General features: G+C 39.8%; 1 long non-coding RNA gene across 2 annotated transcripts in view; it reads right to left on the bottom strand.

The window, feature by feature from the left end:
• LOC108348331 (uncharacterized) overlaps positions 1 to 24434 on the bottom strand; it is a 57471-nt gene that overhangs the window by 18201 nt on the left and 14836 nt on the right. Inside the window, exon 4 of one of the 2 annotated variants that reach the window (XR_010056672.1) lies at positions 17053 to 19483. The exons of the other annotated variant lie outside the window; for it this stretch is intronic. This is a non-coding gene — a long non-coding RNA (uncharacterized LOC108348331). Of the gene's footprint in view, positions 1 to 17052; positions 19484 to 24434 lie in introns of those variants that run through there. 2 annotated transcript variants of the gene reach the window in all.

A 24434-nucleotide genomic window follows, 5' to 3' on the forward strand; every position in this document is an offset into this window, starting at 1 on the left:
AAATGTTGAAATGTGGATGCATACTGAAATAAAGGCAATTTGCTGTGTTGCGAAGGGGAAGAAAAAGGACTGAGCAAATGAAGGAAACAATGGTGATTCTTTCTTAATCCATTCAAGCCTCATTAAGTTTCAAATTTTTCAAACTAGACATATGTACAGCAAAATTCAAAAAGATAATGATGAGAAAAACCACATGGCAGTCACCTGGGCAGGGAATTTGCTCACAGTGGTAGAATATAAATGAGCTGAGTTGATTGTATAAGAATAAGGCAAATCCTCAACTGATTGATTTGAAGTATCTTTTCCCACATATGAGCTTACTTTAATGTGATGAATGCTGGACATATCAAGCTTTAATGAAGTATAATTTTTTAAGCCTTCTCTATTCCTATTTTTAGTCATGATGACTTCATGCAGGATTTTCTGATAGTATATGTCAGTATGATATCATCTTACTAAAATCAATAGGAAATACAGTTCAAAATTATGAATCCCAATTTATTAAAGATGAATATTTACCCAAAATTGTTTGTATCAAATGCGATAAACTTGTTTTCATGAAGAAGAAAGGCACACAGAACTAAACCCTTAACAAAAATTAAAAGCAGGACCTATAGAAAAGGCTCCTGGGTTTTACTTGGTCTCTAGTAGAGAACCTAAGTTCAGTGTCCAGTATCTATACTTGGTGGGTCATTACTACTTGTCAATCGAGCTCAGGAAATTGGGTACCCTCTCCTACATTTTGCAAGCAACTGTACTCATTTGTGCACACATGTTCAGATGCTTCATGCTTTTAAATATGAAAAACTAAAAAAAAGTCAAAAAGAAAATGAAGGACAAAGAACAATGATTTGAATGCAAGTCGTGTTAATACTGTACATATCTATAAAAAAAGTCACTTAACATAACCTTGAAACAGCATAATTCAGATAGTTAAAATGCAATCCCATACCACTACCCAGTATTTAATATCAAATTATTATCTATAGTGATTCAAATCAATAATTTCTACAGGTGCATTTAATAGTCTTTGTTCATTAAACTAATCAAAATTTATGTTGTAGTTTTTTGAAGAGAAAGAATTTTATGGATCATGTGATATCAACTGAATAAATATGAAAATTATGTATGCAAACTTTACAAAAGTTAGTATCAACACAAAAATATAAATTTACAATTTAATAAACAAGGAACTAATTGATTAACCAAATGTTAGCAACTAGAATTCATCTATATATGCAATAGAAAATAATATTTAAGATATAAAATTAAGACTTATTTTAATAAAATAATGCATAAGTTATTTTACTTAAAAAGGAAATCTTATGATCGTATTAATACAGCTAGAAAACATTAAGAAAAAAATTAATACTCTTAAAAATGGGATACACATGCACACAAATTTAGAAAAGTTTGACACATATACATTATATTATAATGTAATTTCAAAAGTTAGAACTATCATTGAGTTTGCTATGAATGAAAGGAAGATGTTTCAGACAATAAACAGAAATAAAATTTTCTGGAATTTTACATAAATAAAAGGCATTTAGAAACTAAAATTTTTAATAACGTCTCCATAATAATCAGATGAGTATGTTCCTTCCTTCTTGCAATGGACATTGTATTGATCTCTACTGTATAAAAAAAATTGTGATAGCTATTAGGTACAGAGAATGAAAAGCTGTCCTCTGGGCAGCTCATGGTTATCACACTCATGAACCCACAACACCTGTGTTAACACAATACTTTCACATGATCAAGCCAGCTAGAGTCAGGGCTTAGATGGGGGGACCAACCCTTGCCAATGCCATATAGAGGGGCTTTTGGCATTTGATGGCTACTGGTGAATGAAGAATCATTCATTTGGGCAGGGGGGTGGGGTTTGCCTTGGTAATTTGCTCGTGCTTCAATAGATTCCCTTCATGAGTGATACCAGAATCTGATTTTTTGAAGAGATCTAAAAAGTATAAAGATGAAGACATGGTGTCAGGAGATGTATTACAGAAAATCTGGTGAGATTTGGTAAAGAGAATGTAGAGTGCATACAAGTATATTTCTTTATATAAAAAATAAAGAAAAATACAAAAGAACAAATGTTTACTTAATTAACAGAAGATAGAATATCTCTATAAACAAATTCTAAATAGCTTATAAACATATATGTAGAAATAATAGATGAGTTTAAAAGATGTACAAGTTTTCTTCACTGTTTAAGAGATCACCTTAAGAGATCATGGGAGAGAATTAATGCATTTTAATATACTTTCGAATGTAAAAGATTAAAACTTTAGGTTAGTAATAAATACAAGGTTTTCCACCGAATGAGATTATGTATAATCAGTTTGAGCTAATTCCTCCCTGTTAAATTATAAGCATTTCTAAATTCCTCAGGAAAACAACCTTAGAATAACTACTTTTAGTCCCCCAAAGTCCAGGGAATTAGGGCAAAAACACTTCAATGGTTTCTTCAAGCTGTACATAATTATGTTTATATTTATTACTAAACTAAAATTATGATCTTTTACATTGGCACAGAATTTATATGATACAAATTTAGATTTTAAGATTTTCTTTAATATAAATTTCTTATTGATTTAAAATTAATATTGTTACTCTGATGTACAGGTATTGTGCCTCTACAACACATTTCAGCATAGATGGCTTATACCTAGTCCTTCTCTGCTATTAAAAACTGAAGCTGAGATGATTAAGCACGTGAGTCTAAGGCCAAATAGCAAATTCATTGCTCTAAGTTTACTGTTAGAGTGCTTTCAAGATAATTTATTAGGATAATTAATGGACAACAGTCCAGATTACTTATATAGTTAGATGGTTTCTAAAAACCACCACAAGTCCACAAAATATGACATTTAATGTTCTTTAACTTTTATTGAGTCATGTCTGTTCCCATCAGCTCTCCTTTGGTATATTCAAAGAAGAAACTGAAAATCTCCACCTCCAGGTGAGGTGATTTAATGTGATAGACAGGCACTATGCAAAAATTGCTTCAATTCTTCTACAGACTAATTACTGTCCAGAAAAGGAAACATTGCAGAATAAATTGGCTGAAAATTTCTGCCAGGGCAGAATGATTAGCCCTTCAAAATTCAGTGTTTCAAAAGTCTGTCTGATGGTCCTAGACCAGAAGCCTGAAGACTTGCTCTCACATGTTGCTCACAGGGGACTGTGCAAATAGAAAATTGTCTCTATAACCTGTCTCAGTTCTAGAAGCCATGCTGGGCTTCCTATATTTACAGATATATGGGTCATTCTCAGATTACTGGTTGGGTTGAAAACTTAGTATAATCTTATAACCCACTCAGACTATGTAACTTTGAGAATACATATTTAATTATCTAGTTATCAGATAATATATAAGCTAGCCAGGATATAACAGATTTTAAGCCTTTTAAAAGCTAAAATAGATAACTACATGTTCTGTTTAACTGATAAATGTTGGACTGGGTGTTAGGTACATCTTATACTTTTAAATTACAAAATGATAATAGTTGTGCTCAACTTATATTTGGGAAACAAGTTTTGGTTTTGTTTTTAATTAAAAGGGTAAAGTGTAGATTGATGGCATTATTAAGGTGAAGGCAGGTACAGGATAGAACTAGGCCTGTCATTGGATAAGAAGGAAGGATGGGTGGGTGGGTGAAAAGTTTTAGAGAGGCAGAGGAAGCCAGAGTGAGAATGTGAGAGCACAGAGAACATGGCAGTAGATGTTTAGATGCCTCTCTGTACATATTACAGGTTGTTATATTTCAGGTGTGTTATTCTCAAGGGGTGGGTGTGTACAGGATTTTGTGCCATCTAGATTGGCAAATTATATCTTATCAATTGGATGAGAAAATATTGTTTGATGTGTTCTTTCATGTGGCAACTTAATTGAGTTTAAAAGAGTGTATGGTGGCCAGATGCATGGGCCTACCACAGAATTGGGATGTGTATGCCTGGTTTGGTAGAAACCCAACCAAGAGGGCTGTGGATGAGGGAGGAGCAGCCTGACAGGGTGCCATGTTGGAAAGAATAGTGTGTCAGAAAGTAGATGGGGGCAGCATGGAGCCACTGAGATAAATTATTGCTATTTCCAATGGCACCAGAACTATCAAGAAAGTGAGACAGCTAGGGTATACATGGGAAGAAGTTCTTTTGGGATTTTTGTTTTGTTTTGTTGTTTTTATTTTTACTGAAGCACATATATTGTGTATCGAGTGTCCTGAAGGGAAAACATGCTTAAGTCCTTGAGTATGAAGTGATTTATTGCATCATGGCCACATATAACCATGAGGGGATACTAAAGACAAAGATAGGAGAGTGAGGATTTTTAATTTCTAAGAAATTATAGGAGTTTGGTGTTTCTCAATCATATGATTTTTTGGGTAGGATATCCATCATGTGATCTAGACTAATAGATGAATCACAGAAAGAAAAAAGGTGGAGGAAGAGTTACCATTAAAGGTTTTTGGCATCTGGGAATCAGATGCAAGGGACAGAGAGACTACAAGGCCACAGAATATGTTGCTTATCAATTATATTGAGGTTACAAAGGGGATGGCAGGTTTGAGGAAAGCAGCCAGTTAGACAGGACTGTGCTCTAACACTTTCCTGCTTATGAAAGAAAATTCAAAAGTCACATCCAGCTGGAAAGACTTATGAATACTATGAAGTACCTATAAATGTGGGGAGCCAGGACTGCCCAAGGCTGTCTGAAAGACCTGGACAAAAGAATAACTGGAACACTAGTTCTATGCCCTTACCCAGGATCACACTTGTCAAGGCCTGTCTGATGCTGAAGCCAATGTCTTAAAGGAGTCAAGGTTGAGGGAAGAGACTCTTCCCGAAGGTTGTGGTTATCAGTTCTTAGGCAGCTGTAACTGTGCTATCCCATGTTCTTTTCGTCAGCATTGTCTGACGTAATCATTGGCTAACTTAGTTGTTCCCCATGTACAACCACCAGTACCCCCAGGACTGCAAATTAAAAATATGATTCTACAATTTCTAATAAAGTGCAAATAAATTTCAGGCAATCTTCACAAAAATGTTTACTAACAGCAATCACATTTTCAATCAGACAAACAAAAATAACACCATGTGCTCCAGCTGTATATCCTCTGGACATAACCCCAAGACACCAAAGTACTACAGAGGTACTTGTACAGTTGTCCCCATTGTTGCTTAGTTCCCAGCAGGGAGGAAATGCAATTCATATGAATCCTAATGGGGTGACTTCTCTGCTTTTCCTATCAGTTATTTTACTATACTGCCACTATGCCATCCTCATCGTGCAATCCTAGATAGCACAGTGATCTATGACTCCAAGATATAATGTTTGACTATGTAATTGCAAATATTGGAAGAGAAATGAAGTCTTAAACACTGCTATATATTTCTTTAAATGTCCCTGTTTGTTTTATTCCAGAGACTGTGCTGCAAAAGGTACATACACACTTCTCCCTCATTTCCTCTGCTGAAGGCTATGTGGCTCAGTTTTAATTCTCCTGTGATAAAGTATCACATTCTCTATACTATTTCAAGAGATGTATCTCTCTTACTACTTGTCCATTTATAGAGTCCAAACTGTCCTTATATCAAACTATGTTGTTTATAACAGGCAAACCCAGAAATGTTAACTGTGCTTCACAAGGTAAGTACGCAAAATACAGTTTTATAGATTTCTTGTAATGCATCTACCCCTATTTTTATTTTCTGGTCTATTCAGGTGTGTTTTATAATATCCACCTGCTTGTTACCTATGGAAAATTACAAACAAAAGCAAAAACAAAAAACAATTAAGGTCTGTTATCAAATCTTAAGCAAACATTCACCACTCTACGACTGGGAAATTGCTCAGTGGGTAGAAGCACAAGGACCTGGGTGTGAATCTTCAGCATGTATACATAATGCCAGGCATAGGGGATGGCTACACATAACTATTACCTCTGAATCCTGAGGGCTCACTGACCAGTTCTCCAATCCCACACTGAATTTCTAGTTCACCAAGAGACTTTATGTCAAGAACAGTGAACAGCACTAAAGAAGACCCTTGAAATCTTTCTCAGGACTCCAAAAACACATGCACAGATGGGTAAAGCCACGCAGTTACAGACACTCACCACACACTCACATCCACCTACATTCATACAACACACAACCCTACAGATGCATAGAAAACAGTTAAGGGACTGCAGGCTAATTCTTAATTTGCTGTCGTCACCCAGCATGTATCTTAGATACTGATAATAACCAAGAAAAGATTAAGCTGGAAGAGAGTTTATCCATCGTTTTAACTTTTCCTTTATTTTAATTTAATTAAAATGCTTTCGTAATTTTACACAAAATACTATATCCAGATTTATGGAATTCTAGAATCACCCAGGACAACAACTTTTGAGCATGTCTGAGAGAGACATCAGACTGGTTGGGTTCTAGTGCAAAGGCCCTCCAGCCAGAAGCTGGAACCCAGATGCCCTTCAACAGAGGAATGGATACAGAAAATGTGGCATATTTGCACAATGAAGTACTACTCCGCTTTTAAAAACAATGACTTCATGAAATTCCTAGGCAAATGAATGGAACTAGGAAATATCATCCCGAGTGAACTAACCCAGTTCGAAGATACTAGTCCAAAGCTTGGAATACCAAAGATACAATTCATAGACCATATGATGCTCAAGAAGGAGGAAGAACAAAATGTGTACACTTCAGTCCTTCCTAGAAGGGGGAACAAAATAATCAAGAGGGAGGGGAATATAGGGACACAGTGGAGCAGAGGCTTAAGGAAAGGCCATCTAGATGCTGCCCCATCTGGGGATCTATCACATATGCAGCCACCAAACCTAGTTAGTATTGCTGATGCCAAGAAGTCCTTACTGATGGGAACTTGATGTGGATGTCGCCTGAGAGACTCTGCCAGAACCTCACTGATATAGACAATCATGCTTGAAGCTGACCATCAGACTGAGCATGGGGACTCCAACGAAGGAGTGAAGGAAGAGCTGAACGGGTTTGCAAACCCATAGGCAGAACAACAATATCAACCAACTAGACTTACCAGTGCTCCTAGGGATTAAACTACTAATCAAATAGTACCCATGTAAGAGCCTATTGTTTCAGTTGCATATGTTGCAGAGGATGGCATTGTCTGGCATCAATAGGAGGAGAAGCCCTTGGTCCTGTGAATGCTCCTTTCTCCAGTGTAGGGGAATGGCATGGTGTTGAGTTGCGAGTGGGTAGATGGGAGGAAAAGCATCCTCATGGAAGCAGGGGGTGGAGTGTGGGAGAGTGGGTAACTGGGCAAGGGAATAACATTTGCAATGTAAATATATAAAATATCAAGTTAAAAAATGTTACCACTGCTCTTAATAACCCTATATAAGTTTGTAAAATCCATTTGCCAAAATTCTTACTAAGTCTGTTGTGTGTTCACACATGGACTATGATGGATTAATACCATATCTGGGAATATCTTCTCAATATTAGAAAAAACATCTGAATATGGGATTATTTATATCCATTTTTTGTTCAAGAAGAATCCGATGCCAAACAAAATTTCCTCTTTTGATGAGCATGGAAATTCTACTAAAAATAAGCTAATAAAATAAAGGATACACATTCATATACATATCCATGAATATGAATATCTGTGTATATATGTATACCTGATGTAGGCCTCCTTCACAGGGCATCTAGGCCTTAACAGTTCCCTCAGGCCTTCACATTGTATCTAGGCCTTCATGTTTTACCTAGACCTTTAACAGCCAGCGGCTTTGCCCTCTGAGCCACCAGTCCACAGAGGAATTCATAGAGAAACCCTGTCTGAAAAACTAGGGGAGGGAGACAAACAGATTAACAAATTGATATCTCTTTCTCTCTCTCTCTCTCTCTCTCTCTCTCTCTCTCTCTCTCTCTCTCTCTCTTCCCCCCCCCCTTGCGTGTGTTTGTGTGTTCAAACGAGGCGGCAATGGCAGGTAAATGTTTGCCCTTCCTCTGTAATCCAGGCCGCCCCATTACTGCCTTTCCTTTTTCTTAGTTTGTTTGGTTTATTCCGAGTTAATTGTATCTGTTTCTTTATTTTCCTCTTCATTTCTTTAGTTGAGTCAGGGGTCTTTGCATATAAGCCCTGGAAATCAGTACCTGGATCAGGTCTGCAGCCTGCTCACAGAGTTCTACCCACCTTCACCTCTCAAGTGATGCAATCAAAGAAATTCAGCACCACACCTGGCTTCTTTTCACATGTACATTTACTTTAGTTCCAATGTTCACTCAGGTCTGAGAGAGGGGGGAGGGAAGGAGGGAAGAGAGACAGAGAGTGACAGAGAAACTGTGAAAGAGAGGGAGAATTGTAGGTTATTGTTCCATCTCTTCAATTACTGTCTATTGGTCGCCATCTTGGCAACCATGTCCCCAACCCTACCTTGGGTAAGATCAAGAATAATGGCAGCAACCATAAAATTCCTGCTTAGTTGCACTGAACACTCCGGTCATCACTACCTGTGGAGAACTGTAAGGGGGCTCCTCTGATCTAGAGAGTAGTACCCTTGAATGAATGAGAATCACAACAAGCATTATTTGTTTTGAAATATAAGACGTGGAAAGAACTATATGTGTGGATTTACAGACAGACAGACAGACAGGACAGGACAGGACAAGACAGGACAGGACAGGACAGGACAGGACAGGATAGGACAGGAGAAAAAAACAAGAACACAAACAAAAACTCAAAATGGAAGTCCAGTTCCAAATAGTCTCTGTCTGCAGTGTTGATCTAGTGTTGGTGGTCCAGCTTATAAAAGCTTATACATGGGTGGGTGCGGAAAATGCTGCTGGGTGTTCAGTTAAGGTCCAAGGTTATTGCAGGTAACTAGACAACAAAGAAAGCAGTTAGACTAACTTCTACAGTGTTTGGTTTCTGAGTGTGTTATCACACAGAAGAACCTAACAGAATATGTAATGAATTCTGGCAGTAACAGCAGAAACAACCAATGACAAAGTGTCCTTATAATATTAGCAAGTGCAACAAAATGGCAGACTACCCAGGTAACAGTTCCCTAGCCATTAACTCATCTGACATAGGCCTTCTTCACATTGCCTCTAGATAGGTCTTCCTATCTTCCTCTCCAGTGCTGAGACCAAAGTGAGATCAAAGTCATGCATCACCATGGGTGCCTTCCTTTTCATTTGTTTCTTTCATCCTAGGAAGTGTGTGTGTGTGTGTGTGTGTGTGTGTGTGTGTGTGTGTGTGTGTGTAGGGGGGAGAAAGGAGAGGGAGAGAGAGAGAGCTTTAGAGAGAGAGAGCTTTAGAGAGAGAGAGAGAGAGAGAGAGAGTGCTTTAGAGAGAAAGAGCTTTAAAATCAGCACTCAAGACTTTTCTCTTCCTATCCCTATCCCAATCCCCCCAAAGCAGCAGCAAAGCCACCAGCACTCGAGAGACAGAGGAAGATAAAATCTCTAGTCTGAGAAACTAGAGGAGGGAGATAAACAGATCTCTCTCTCTCTGTCTCTGTCTCTCTGTCTCTGTCTCTCTGTCTCTGTCTCTCTGTCTCTGTCTCTCTCTGTCTCTCTGTCTCTCTGTCTCTCTGTCTCTCTCTGTCTCTGTCTCTCTCTCTCTCTCTCTCTCTCTCTCTCTCTCTCCCCCTCACAATGTTCCCTTTGTGCTGTGTGGATTCTACTTTATTAAGCAAGTTTCACATCGTACTGGCTCCAAAGAGGAGTCAACAGTCTCTTGGCGTGCAGGCACTTGTTGCCTGCTTTAAATATTTTTTGGTGTGTTTGTTTGTTTGTTTCAAAACCTAGGGCCTGCCTGCGTTCAACAGATACAAACCCAGTTCTCAGAGGGGAAAATGGAGTCAAGTCCAAAGTCACTGGCATGTAAGTCATCTCCCATTGACAGTCATAGGAGATGGGAATATCATCCTTTCTCCAATGGAGACTCACCTGGGTATGCATCAACCACATCTAAGGGCAGACCTGGGTTAGTACGGGGTGGTGGATGGGGAGGAAGGATCTGGGAAGAGCTTTGCGATGGGAAACTATGATCAGAATGTTGCACAGAAAACAAAATTTGTACTTTGTTTGTAGATGATAGTTTGCACTTCCATCCCAGTTGGGTTATCGAGGTTAAGAAAAGGGGAACCACCTCTGTGGTTATGTGATCCACCCACAAAATAAAATAAAAGGAGCGGATAAACGTGCCTGGCATTTTAAGATGCTCAATTTCTTTGCACGCTTCATTTTGTTTCATTCTTTTAAAGGTTTATTTATTTTCATTTATATGAGTACACTAAAGCCCTTTTCATATACACACGGCAGTAGAGTACATGGGATATCCCTTTGCAGAGGGTTGTGAGCCACTATATGGTTTCTGTGGAATGGAACTCTCTGGAAGAGCAGAGCAGTGAGTGCTCTTAACCTCGGAGCCATCTCTCCAGCCCTTCACAAGCTTTATTTAACTAAACATTAAACATGAATCAGAAACGCCAAACCCTGTACATATGGTCCAGATCCTCCCTTACTTAAAAATCCCCGAGCTGGCAGGGCGAGGCTGGGAATTGAGAGTGAGCAAAGGGAAGTCTTCCTGTTTCCCTAAGGGTGTGCTATCAACTCCATTACCGCTTCAAAACACCTAGGTGTGAGTCTAACTAAGGTTTCCTTCAGTCAGTCATTTGCCAGGAGCCAGAGCCCTGAAAGGACAGCGAGCATTCAGACATTCACACTGAAATCATCACTCACTGATTTCAGGCAGAAAACTTGACCCCCCTAAAGAGGCTCAGCACTGAAGCGTGCTAGGGCAGCAGCAGTATTTCCCCGACAGACCTTCAGGGACCAGCATATTCTCCAGCCCCGCCCCTCCCCACCCCCTCTCAACTAGCTCCTGTCCACCCCTCCCCCTTCCCCCACATACAGGGAGGAGGCCTTGTGGGGGTGTGGGTGGGTGGGGTGGGTGGGTGGTGGTGTCAGGGGAGTGGGGGTGGGGGTGGGGTGTTGAGATGGAACTCTTGAGAGAGAGTTCGGGTCTCCCAAACAAATACATAACTAGAAACTTCATTTATTTACTTTATTTCACTGAGCATACCATGGAAGAGGGAAAAGGAACAGGAAACTAGGCCAACTGGTCGAGCTCCTTGCATTTCGTTTCAAAAAGGAAAAGCCAAAGAAACAACACCCCCTCTCTTTGGTGAAAGGAACAGAATGGTAAAAGTTGAAACATTGGCTCGCCAATTAATACTTTGGCTTTTAATAAAAGGGACAACAAATCAACCTCCTGTTTGGTAAAAAGGGAATAAAAAACCACAAGAACGTTCTGTCAGCCAGCTTCCCTTTAAACCTCTGTTAAACAGGAAGACTGTTTTTTTTTAAACATCATTATATATATATATATATATATATATATATATATGTATGTATTTGTGTGTGTGTGTGTGTGTGCCTGTCTGTCTGTCTGTCAGTCAGTGTCTTCTGTATGGAGAGGATGTGCTGACTCTGAAGCTATGATCCAGACACTTTCTAGATCACAGTTCAGAAGTTTTTAATAACTTTGTGAAGGAGACAGGTAGGTGTGTGTGTGTGTGTGTGTGTGTGTGTGTGTGTGTGTGTGTGTACGCGTGGATGCATGTGAGGGGGAGGGGAGGCTTTGATATCAGCACTCAAGCTTTTTTGCTTCCTATCCCAATCTCCTCAAACTACCATCAAAGCAGCACTAGGGAGGCAGAGAAAGGTGAATCTGAGAGTTTCACTCCTTCCTGCCCTACAGACGAATACAGAGAAACCCAGTCTGAAAAACTAGGGGGGGGGGGAGATCAAATTCTCTTGTGTCTGTCTCTGTATCTTTCTCTATTCTCTCCTCTCTCTCTCTCTCTCTCTCTCTCTCTCTCTCTCTCTCTCTGTCTCTGTCTCTCTGTCTCTCTGTCTCTCTCTCATTGTGTGTGTGTGTGTGTGTGTGTGTGTGTGTGTGTGTGTGAGTGTGTGTGTGTGTTTGTTTCAAAACACAGAGCCTGTCTGTAACAGATCTAAACACAGTTCTTGGAGGGGAAAATGGAAAAAATTTCATAGTCTCTGGCAATGAAGTCATCTGCCATTGAAAACCACAGGAGATGGGAATATTGTCCTTTCTTCAATGATGACTCAACTAGGCATATATCAACCAGTATTTCACAGGCAGACCTTCAGGGAGGTACAGATTCACCAGCCCTACCCTCCCTCCCATTTCCCCCTGCATCCCTGCTCATCTCCTGTCTAACATTTGTTGTTGTTGTTCCTGGTGTGAAGAACACTGTGAGGTAGCCTTCCTCTAATAAACCCTCTGGTCTTTAGGGATCCTTCACCCACTCACTCTCTGCCAGTCTGAGTTCACAGCAGAAAAAGCGTTTTTGAGAGGAACATGTTCCTGGTCCTGTGTGCCCATGTTGAGGGAGGCATGAGAAAGGGATAACAGTGAAGGGAGACCCGGCAGTGGTAGGGGGCTGGGATGGGGTCGGGGGTGGGTGTCCTAGCTTGCTGATCCAACTGACCCACTTGCTGTGTAAATAAATATTTTGCATTCTGTGTCCCTTGTTTGATTTCTCACTAAATTCCAGATTGTCAATCTCCCTGTGTCGATTGCACAAGAACCCAAATCGGGATGCTGGGTGGTGAGCTGATTCCTCCCTAGAACACCTGTGCACTCTCTCATAGTCTCTAAGCTCCTTGCTGGACTCTTTTGGGCTTGGACCTGGCTGTCTGTAAGCCAGGAAGGAAGGAAGGAAGGAAGGAAGGAAGGAAGGAAGGAAGGAAGGAAGGAAGGGAGGGAGGGAGGGAGGGAGGGAGGGAGGGAGGGAGAGAGGGAGGGAGGGAGAGAGGGAACAGGCCTCAGTTGAGAATCCCAATTTTCTAGTTCACTGCATCTGATGGCTGGCTGACCCTTCGAAGAAGGAAGAACACTGGCTGGACAGCAGATGGCAGCATGAGCCTGTGCAGGCAGAGCAGGCAGAGTGGGTCTGGTGTCTTCCAGGTGAATTGTATTTTTTTTTCCTTTTCACTCCTTTATTTGAGTCAGGGGTGTCTGCACATCGACCTGGAAATCAGTACCTAGATCAGGCCTGCCTGCCTGCCTGCCTGCCTGCCTGCCTGCCTGCCTTCCTCTATCTCACAGAGACACAGTTCTAAACACCTCTGCCTCTTGAATGATGGAAATAAAGACATGCACGAACACCCAGCTTCCTTTCATTGTACATTTAGCCTAATTTCAGTTTTATTCATGTCTGGGAGGGAGACTTGCTTGTGTGCTCTAGTTCAATTTCTTTCACTGTGTGGTTTCCCTGCCACCTTGGCCACCATGCCACGTGTAAGAGAAGAAGAGATGAACCATATTGTTGGCACCCATATAAACAATAAACAATAAACAATAAAACAGATGAGATGGAGAGATGGCTCAGCGGGTAAGAGCGCTGACCACTCTTCTAGAGCGGTCCTGAGTTCAAATCCCAGCAACCACATGGTGGCTCACAACCATCTGTAATGTGATCTGAGGCCCTCTTCTGGTGTGTCTGAAGACAGCTACAGTGTGCTCACATGCATTAAATAAATAAATTTAAAAAAAGGAAAACAATAAAGCAGAAATTAAGACCAGGGACCCAGAAGGACAAGGGAGATAAAACAATTAAATGATAACAGACATAAAGTGGGAACGAGATGAAGGGTAAATATAGATGACTGAAATGAAATGAGGGAATAAATTTATAAAATAATAATAAATATGAGTAAATACGAAGAAATGACAAACTGGACTTTAATAAATGTTTAAATAAAGGTGAATGACAAATACAATTTAGACAAAAAGATTTTGAAAAATGAAACGAAATAGAAAGCATATATGAATCAATAACAAGACTGAAGTCACAATGGCCTTTGAAGTGACATGGACGACAAACGTGAAAAACATAAACGAAATAATTTCGACAGCCACGGACATTCACATGGTGTGTTGGGAAACACCGCAGTCTTTATTTGGCGAGTAAAAATGCCTCAGGGAACTCTGTACATAGGAGACTGGGAGCATGAATCACTCTATCTATCTATCTATCTATCTATCTATCTATCTATCTATCTATCTATTTTTTTTTTCATCACCATCTTGGTAAGCTTGAGGCTCATCCATGTAGCTCAGCAAAGAAGCAGTGAGTTTGTATCAGGCACCTGGTTTCGTTTAAAGGTTTCTCAGAGTCACCTCTCTTAACTCACACAAATACACATGGGCTGTTACTGCTCTTTCCCCATTTTATGGAGAGAAATAAGGAGTCAGGATGATGAGTGTCCTGACAAAGAAGTGAGATCTCTCTTACACTCCGGAGTAGCTTAAACCCCACCCTACTCTACCAAAGACATCTCCAATCTCTGAACTGCACAGAGAAGACTCAGCTGCCTCCTCCACTCCTCCTGTATTTAAAGGAGTGTGAGTCTTGAACCTCCAGGATGATGGTGGGATGTAATTAAGGCATAAGGATTCTGGAAGAAAAAGATTAAAACCAGAGCTTCCTTTTACTCCAGCTGCTCCAAACTAAAGAACTGGTGGGGCTTGAGCTCGGTCCCATCTGGTGGACACCTGACCTCAAGCTCCTCTGGAAGGGAACATTTGAGATTAAATGAAGGAGACACAGAGAGAACTGCTTGTACTAATTTCACCCTGGTCGGGGTGGAGGCTAACAAGAGAACTTTCCCCAAACTGCCTGCCAGAGTCCTATTTCATTTAGATGATGCAATGGCTTATCTAGGAAGTCCAACAAAGTATCTCCAATCAGCCTGTGACAAAATGTACCTCAGCAAGGCCATTGACTGCACAGGGTTGGCTACATGACTCAGGTAGGAGGGCTCTCTGCAAAGGGCAAGTGCTGAGATGACTAAGAATCCCAGGACACTGAGAGCAGATGATCAGCAAGAATTAAACTGAATGCTGAGAATAGGAACCTATGGGTGGGTCATAACATCCTGGAAGCTCCCTCTGTAAGCACATATGGGAACAGCAGGGGACCCTGAGAAATATGACTGCAGGTGAAGGTACTATAATATATGACAGAATCTTCAGACAAATTGAAAAGAAAGTCCACGGCTGACAGGGGCACAGGAGAAGTAAAGCAGACTACACAACATATGGAGAGTATACCGAGAACAAAGGGTTAAAACATGCTCTTTAGTTACACAAACTAATTGTATATAGAAATAGACAAATGCCCTTCTGCTGAAACAAGAAACAAGAGCATGAATTCTATGACAGCATATTCTCCCATTACATTTACATTTAAATAAAAAGAATAGTGTTCGACAGAGACAAGGTCACAAAAATAAAAGCCAATGTTCCACACTAGTCCTCTCAGAAGGAAACTAGAGTAACAACGAACACATATTAACTCTGTACGCAAAATGCCTAGCACGGAAGTAATGAGCCAAAACACAGTAAGAAAATAAAAACACAATCGTATAACATAAACCAACACAAAAGTAGTATGCATTCTGACAAATCAGGACAAACTGGCAGACTATTAACCACTAAAAAAACAGCAAAAAGGTACTGTGGTCAGCGAAAGGTTAAATTGATTTTTATTACATTTTAAGAAATACTGTTCAGTGTTAGGTATTCAGCTTAGTGGTAAAGGGTTTGGCCTGGGTTTCATCCCTAGCCTGCAAACAAAGGAACCAACAAAAAGCCATTATTCTGAGCTGCAAGTGTCTGACTAATTGATTTAATAATCATGCTTTCCTGACTTTGCACAGGCATGTAATAAAAACACATAGTCCTAAACAGAAAACAGTTGGGTGAGCTAGGTGATATTTTCGCAGTACATTAGTTATGAGTTCTTTCAAAGCTTTTAAAAAATAAGTCATTCCTATACTACTTAAATTGCTCTAAGATAAAGTTTTAAGGTACAGCATGCTTTCTTCGAAATGGTATGAATTTTTGGAGCCCCAACTTCATCATAAAATTACAAAAGCTGAGTAACATTTTACAAGTAAAGAAGAAGAGAAGGGAACCCATCCAACAGAGAAACAGTCAAGATTCTCCCTGGAGTAGAGTGTTTTTATCCGTGTACTTGACTATAAAAAATTAGCAACACAGGTATGGCTCCTTCTACACCAACTGCCACTAAGTACCATTTGGACATTCCATCACAATGTTCTCCAGAAGAAAGATTGCAAACAAACACAACAAAGAATGAAATTTAATATCAATATCTTTTTTTATCAGGCTGGAGAGCCGGCTTGGTGGTTAAGAGCTCTACTTCTCCTTTGCTCCCAAGTTCAATTCCCAGCAACCACATGGTGACTGACAACTATCTTTAGTGGGATCCAATGCCCTCTTCTGTCTGGTGCTCTCTTCTGACATGCAGGCACACTTGCAAACAGAGTGCTCATGTACATAAATAAATAAATAAATCTTTAAAAACTAAAACCTTCTAATCAAGTTAATGTATCTACATCTAGAAGCTAGAAAAGGGTCACAGCAATATTAAAAATAATTCAGAAATGGTAAAGGGATATAAGGGAGTCATAAAATTCACTGGGCAAGATGGTGTATGCCTGGAATCCCAACACTCACAAGGCTGATGGTGGTGAATTGCCTTGTGTTCAAGGCTAGCCTAGACTACAGTCTGAGACCTTATATTAGAAAACAAAACAATTGGGGAGGAGATGGACAGAGAGAGACAGAGAGACAGAGAGACAGAGAGACATAGAGACATAGAGGGAGTGTGAGACACAGAGAGAGACAGAGACACAGAGAGAGACCTCGATGTCATTTCTTGCACTGATGACAAGCTACTGAAGAATGTGAATGTCTCCTACCAAACACTGAGATAATGCTAATGACAGAATGGGTTTCTTATTAAGATACCATGAAATGTAGATGGAAAAGTAAAGGAATGTATAATGAATAAGAGACAAATCAGACATTGGAAAGCCTAAATTTAGAAGACTATGTATGTTTAAGTCATAGGGGGAGGGATGAGATGATGTGGGGGAAAGAATAATCAGAATAAATTGTATATGTGTATGAAAATGTTAACTAAGAGCAACCAATGAACAGAGAAAAGCAGGTTTAATTTACAATGAAATTGAGTTCCCATATGACACTATGTAACATTTTGTAAATTGATTATATTATCTGCAGTAAAAATCAATTGTTATTAAAGAGTGGTTGTGTTCATATGAATTTCAAATATTTTAGATTCTTTTTATTTATTTGCTTATTTATTGATTGATTTTTTAAGATAGGGTTTCACTATGTAGACCAGGTTGACCTCAAAAAAGAGATCCACCTGCCTATGCCACCCAAGAGCTAGGATCAAAAGTGTATACTCACCCATGAAATTTACATTCTGAAAGTGATAATAAAATTACAGCTATCAACTTGGTACAATTACTGGACAGTGATCAACTGAATAGAAATATCAGAAACACATTTAAGGCATTAGGTTACAGTTGTCAAAAGAATCTTGAACAGCACATATAATTCAAATCATCCAGGAGACATATTTTGAAGAAAAAACAAAACAGTGGGTAAAGATAATTGAAATATTTTTCATCTATTAAACATTTTAAAGTGCATTCGATATGAAGGCCGTAAGTGATATACTTCACATTTTTGCTTATATACCATCTTCAATTTTATGTGCATTCTGCAAATATTGTCCATGTTTATTCAGGCTCTTACTATTTCCCCATGACTGATGACATTCACAGATATCAGATTGAGCAAACTGTATATGTTGAGGTATAATAGAATTGGATTCTAACAGTATAGCATAAAAATATGTATATTAACTTCCCATATATGTGTATATACATATGTAAATGCCTAAAGAAAATGAGTATCACTATATCATTGTGGTAATATTCTTGTCAAAATCCTGAGAACGTTGAAATGGCATCAAATAGTGACCAGATTGGCAAAAAAAGAAAAAAAAATCCATAAAGTAAAACTCTTATAAAGAATCTAACAATACTAGCAAAAGATACAAAAATATTAAAGTCTCAATGAAATACTTTATAGTATTTTTTCAACTCTAGAATATGTATTTTTGTACAACTATCAATAAAAGGCCTGAATTTTGAAGAATTCAAAAGTAGTGCCGTATAATTATGCAGTGGTCATTACTGTTGCATACTACTTTATTTTATATAGAGTTGCATGCACTCTCTTTCTTTTGTTCCGTGGTCTTGCGATGAACTTGGGTAGATTTATGAGGAACCATTGCATTGTAGACTTAAACTGGATTAATTTAGGGGATAGTAAGTCATACTTTGGTAAAGTTGTTTTAAAAATAAACCTTTGGATATTGGTACAGGAAGTAATTCTCCCTGAAGGAAAAACCAGACAGCAGGAACCTAGACCACTGCTGTCCATGAGTAATTTCTAGATGATAGAAATATTCAATATCTGCTGTGCTTCTGGCTATGGATTCTGGCTGGCTGTTTGCTCCTGCTTTGCCTGCTGTGACTAAAGAGGAAGATTTTAGTTCTAAGTTTAGTTCATCTCAAATAGCCATGTGTGAGCAGTGGGTACCATTTGGACAGTGTAGCCACAGAAAACTGAAGCAGTGTAACCAAGGACTCACCTAGGAGTCAGTTGACCTCCTAGAAGTGACTTGGGAAAAGGTTGGCAATGACAGCCTCTTGGGGAGCTTACCTTTACCAAAAGCAAACTGTGAATCCTTTACTCTTCTGCAATAGTCAGAATGTAACTGGTCTCACACCCACCCCAACCCTCACCAAAGACACTTGATAGGGAGCTTAATCCACTGTGTCCTTTAGTATTCAGTTTAGTAAGCACTTCCTTCAAAGTGGAGCAGACTGAGATTGCCAAGTCCAATGAAGAATGAGATTGGACACACATACTTGGGGAAGGCTGGGTCCAAGGGCTGGAGAAAATGCAGTATCCCAGAAGCTCAGCATGTTTATAATATAGTTGGCCAGGAAGCAGGATTGTTGCACACAGCAGCAAGGAGGTGGGCATTACTTGCAGATAAACAAGGAGGGGAGGACTATGTATATGTAAATGACAAGGGGCAGATTTAACTAATCTCAGTAGGAGCAGTCTCTGCAGGGAGCAGTCTTCAGGCTGTAAATATCCAGATGGGGCCAGGGAAAAAGGTAGAGTAGACTTTTCTGCACACACTATCAACACCATCCTGAGAAGGATTTGGCATGTGTCTGAGCCTCAAGGGGCATGGGGGCCTTTGCCTTTTCTCCATGGATAAATGGCTTTGTGTCCTTGGCATGGACATGCTCATGCTTACTGCACACATCCACTCAGGGCTTCACTTCCTTGGGGCTTCCTCTGCTCCCACAGTGAGATCTCAAAAGAAAAACAGAAACCAAAAAAAAAAAAAAAACAAAAAAAAAACAAAAAAATAAAAAAAATGCAGTGAAGTGGTTAATTCTCTAAGGTGTACAGATCCAGTGTCCTAAATCTAGGACTTCCTCACAGGCTACAGAAAATCCTGTGGACCTAAAATAAGAAAGAAAAATTAAATAAATAAAATAAAATACAATAACAACAACAACAACAAAATCACCACCTCCAACCACAACAAAAACAAAATACAAACAAAAAAATAAAAAAAAGACCCATGCTCCCCCCCAAAAAATGAAAGGGAGAAAAAAATTCTAAAAGTTTTTCATAGAAAATTGTTTAAGCAAAACACACGGGAATTGTACATAAAAGTGTTAGTGTGCTGAGATGTGAGGCCCACTCACAGCATGCAGCAATTGGAAGTCTCAGACAACTTAACAGAAGAAGACTCCTGATTCTTTGTGACCACTCTCCACATACTACTTCCAGCTTAATACTAACCTTCATAATTGAGTTGGGGACAGTATTCACCATAGCAGCTAATTGAAGCATTAGTGCACAAAGACACACACACACACACACACAAACACACACTCACACACATGCACACACATTCGAACACACACACACTCACATACACAGTCACACACACACACAAAACACACACACACACAAAACACACACACACACACACACACACACTCAGTAGCACACAGGAGAAATGTATATTCTATGAAGTTTCTTGACATATTTTTATTTGTAAGCCTCAATGCTCGAGTAGACTTGTTATTCCTTAAGGTGGGGGGGGAGGTCAGGCTTCATTTTCCCCTTTTTGAAATGACAGATATCTGTGTGTTTAACTTACTCTGATGGCTGTTAAGGCTGCCTCAGCCGATTTGAAAGCATCCAGGTCACCTTGGTAAGGACAGTGGTTGTTCTTCTTATTGGCAACTGGTTTGCATCAGAAGAGTTTTTCGCATCCTTACCAATATTAGAAGTTTGGTGACACAAGCAGCTTGACAAACAGTAAAATTATTGTTGTTTTGCCTTTCTGGAGGACATTAAAATTTACATGCTTTGGATATCGCTTTTTTTTTCTTAGCATTTAGTCCGGCTTTAGTGCTGTTCAAATGTGGCCATTCAGCCAGCATCCCTTTGCTCCAGGCACTCAGCACCCCATTATAGTCACTGATCTGGTGCATACTTGGTCCCAGAGATGGACAGCAGAGGGACTAGACACACAGCATCCACACTGCTCATTGCTTTGCTTTTTGTAAATTCTTTACAATGGCTATTTCTTGATTTATAATTACTATGACCATGACTTGTCTTGATATTTCGAGATAGGATCTTATTATGTGGCCCAGGCTAATGTTGATTTCCCAATTCTCTAGCCTTAGTCTTCCACCATTCCCTGATTCTCAGTTTATTATTAGAGGTAGTTGTAAGGCCCTATTTGTTAATCAAATGTTCTTCTGGCCTTATTACTTTGCCCTTTCCACAGACTTTTATTAATTATGCAAAGTAGATGGTATTTAATATTTAAATACTGGTACATTAACTCATCAGTCCCCAAGACAAGTCTGAATTATAGACTCGTTTTCGTCCTCACCGTGCAGATAAGGGAATTGAGTCAAACACAGGTAAAATAACTTCTCCACAGTTGAACATCTAACTGGTGTGAGAGCCAAGGTTTGAGTCTAGCTACAAAGTAGATTGGCATATAATGGGTTGGTCTGGTCCCGCTGTATATTCAAATGCTAAATTCTGTACCCTAAGGTCTGGTTGCTCCAGGACAAGGAGATCCTCAAGTATACCAGATTTTTGTTTGTTTGTTTTTGTCTCTTGTGTTATCCCTTACTGGTTAATAAAAATCCCTACAACATGGGCTGGGCAGAAGAGAGGGGACAGAGCAAAGTTTTCCAGGGCTTGGGGGCTCAGGCAGGGTCCACAAGGAGAAGAAAAGGACATGGGAGGAGAAGGAAGGAGATACCACCCCATAGGGTAGGTGGATTGTGAGTTTATTTAAATGAGGGCCAGCCTGTTAGAACAGGTGTGGCCCAGGCAGGGCATGGTAAGCCATACCTCAGGGTTATTGACAGGGAAGCAGGAAAAATAGCACAGAGGGTTGATGTCTGCCCAGTTCTAGTACTTTCAGGCTTCTTATAAATCTAAAAGATTTGTGTCTTTTATTTGGGAACTAAATGACCTATGGTGGGGGAGAAACCCCCTAATAATATCTACTGTGGCAATGGCCACTCAATTATTGTGGTTTTAAATATAACACACGTTGAATTTCACAGTTCAGATGAGAGGCTTTTTATACTTCCAATGTGACTGTACACCTGAGGTCATGTCTAGATATAGAGAAGTAACATGGCAGAAATACCTAGAACATGTTAAGGTCACCACACCGACCAAATGAAAGCTACAAGCTATACAGACTCTGATGGATGAGGAGAAGGCTTAGTACTCTCTAGGAGTCCCCTTCCCTAGACTTGGGATAATACTACCAGTAAGCCAAGACTATATTCCTCTTTCATTTCTCATGGAGCCAGTGGTAGACCCACATATATGATTTCTTTGACTGCAGTGATTTTGTTTTCGAAGCGCTGCCCTGTTTGAGTACTTGGAAATGGTAAGCACCATCAGAGGAAGGCCAGCATATGAATTCTGTGTAACTCTGCCCTGACAGCATATAGCACAATCCTATCAAGTACTGGAAGCCTTTCGAGAAAGATTAATAAACCTCTAGGATCAAAAGGCAGCAACCCGAGGGCCACATGGCTATAAATCAAGTCTGAAACCATAGCCCAGTATGGAAGTTCAGCCTTGGATATTATGTCAAACAGCATTAGCATCCAAAAGAAAAACAAAAGTGAAATGGCATGGTGGCGGGTAATGACCTCATAGCAAGGATATCTAAGTCATGTAGAAAAATCCTAGTGCAAAGACATCTAGGAAAGACACATATCCGCAAAGCTTTCACTAAGAATCCCTATTCTGTGTTCTACAACATTATATATACATACACAGAGTGAATCCTCATTTATGGTCAGTTATGGTGATTGATTATCTGGGAACTTAACTTTGAGATAGAGATAGATGTATTTGACCAGTGCTCTTGAGGACCATGGCTGTGACAAAGAGGAGAGAAGAGGATTGGGCAGAGAGCACTCTGCCTCTATTGCAGTCACAAGAGTATGCTGGCAGCACTGTGTGGGGCCCAGGAGAGTGGCCTGACCCTGAAGTCTTAGCCTGAACTGGAACAGCAGGAGGCCCAGCCTTAAATTCCCCATTGGCTAAGGACTAGGAACCTGGTCAGAGGACATAAGCTCAGGAGAGGTGACTGCCCTTGGATCGCATTCCCAGCAGCTGAGAGAACATGTGCCTCAGTCCTGATAACAGAGTGAGTTATACATGATAGTATATTCCACTTCAGCTTTCACAGGCTATGTATGTAGAAGAAACACATGCTGCTCTTAATATAAACCTACAGAGAGAGGTCACTAGGTTATGGAGTTCTTCCCTATAATAAAAAGCATGGTGGAGTTATAAAACCAAGCATGGCCTTGCATGCAACTCAGGAAAAGCCACTTATGACCACATAGAAAAAGCCTTGTCCTTGGAAGCTAGGAGCTCGGGCTTGATCAAGAATGTTTTCCACATTAGAATGTAGAATTTTGATCTGGCATCAACATAGGTACAACCTGCCCCCACATACACATCCACATTCAAACAGATACATAACCCATCCCACATGCATACACACATACAAAAAAATAAGTCTAAAAACAAGGAGGAGTGTGATTGAGGACACCTGACTGACCTCTGACCTTTACACACAGAAGTACATCTACATATGAAGAAGAATGCACGCATACATCATACCACACATATTCATTAAAATAATCTTACAGCTTTTGTTCCCTTGCAGCGGGTTACAGGCTGAGTTCACCAAAAAGATTAAGCTCATTCTCTTCATTGCAATGTGCAAACCTGGGTATGTTGGCTGGCAAAACAAGGTTCTCTTGTAAACTTTCAGAGGGAATGCAGGACTCATAGATGATCTATACTCACCAGTCTAATGTTGGAACCATAGCTGAGCTCACTACTAATCAGCAAACTGAAGAATTTAAATATCCTGATCAAAGCAGGCAAGATGGCTCAGTGTCTAGGGGCTTTCAGCCAAGTCTGGTATCCTTACATCAATCCCTGGACCCACACACAGGAAAGAGTGAACCAACCAACTCTTCTAACCTGCACATTCAGATGACATGTAACACATGTGTACATATGATGTGCACATATATATGTATATATGGGCATATATACATATACAGATAACATGTTACACACACATACACATACTCACATTCAGAGCATATATAACACATATGTAACGTTCAGCTCTATAAAATTTTTGAGGACCAAAACAATTGGATTTAATTCAAGAAAATAAAAAAGAATAAAATAAAATTTAGAGACTTCTAAATCACACCGGAATGTACAAATTACAAAACAAAGTTCACCGTTTGTGGCCAGTGGAATATTTTCATTGACCTTTTTGGTCATGACAAAAAATTGAAACCCCCAGAAAAGTGACAATATGAATAACTACCTAGTGTGTTTTCATGCATATTCTGACCTGGAGTGAGGCAAGCCAACCTCGTTTCCTGCCAGCCGAGGATGTTGTCCACCTGTTCTGAGGTTACTGTAACCCTAGGTCCCCTCTGTAATTTTCACCCAGGTAAAAGTGAGATTGACAACAGTTCGCTGAATCAGAACAGTTCATCGAAGCTAGGTGCTTAACTGAGAAAGTACTGGCAATGAGATTGTTCATGTTCCCTTCAAAAGAGGGTGCTTAGGAGTTGACAGGCAAAGTAATAACTCACCACCTTATTAAAAAACAACTAGCCAGTCACCCCTTGTCAGTAAAGCATTTATAAAGCATAAAACATAGCTTCTCATTCCACTCTTCTGACTCAGGTACCTGCAGAGATCACCTCTAAACACCGTTGCCTTGAAAAGCACAAAAAGCAGGGTGTTGTGGCATAGCTGCCCTCCTGTTTTGTTGGGTTATAAACCACATTTATCTGCATTTTCA

This window comes from Rattus norvegicus, chromosome 12 (genome assembly GCF_036323735.1).
Source record: "Rattus norvegicus strain BN/NHsdMcwi chromosome 12, GRCr8, whole genome shotgun sequence".
Taxonomy (NCBI): Eukaryota; Metazoa; Chordata; class Mammalia; order Rodentia; family Muridae; genus Rattus; species Rattus norvegicus.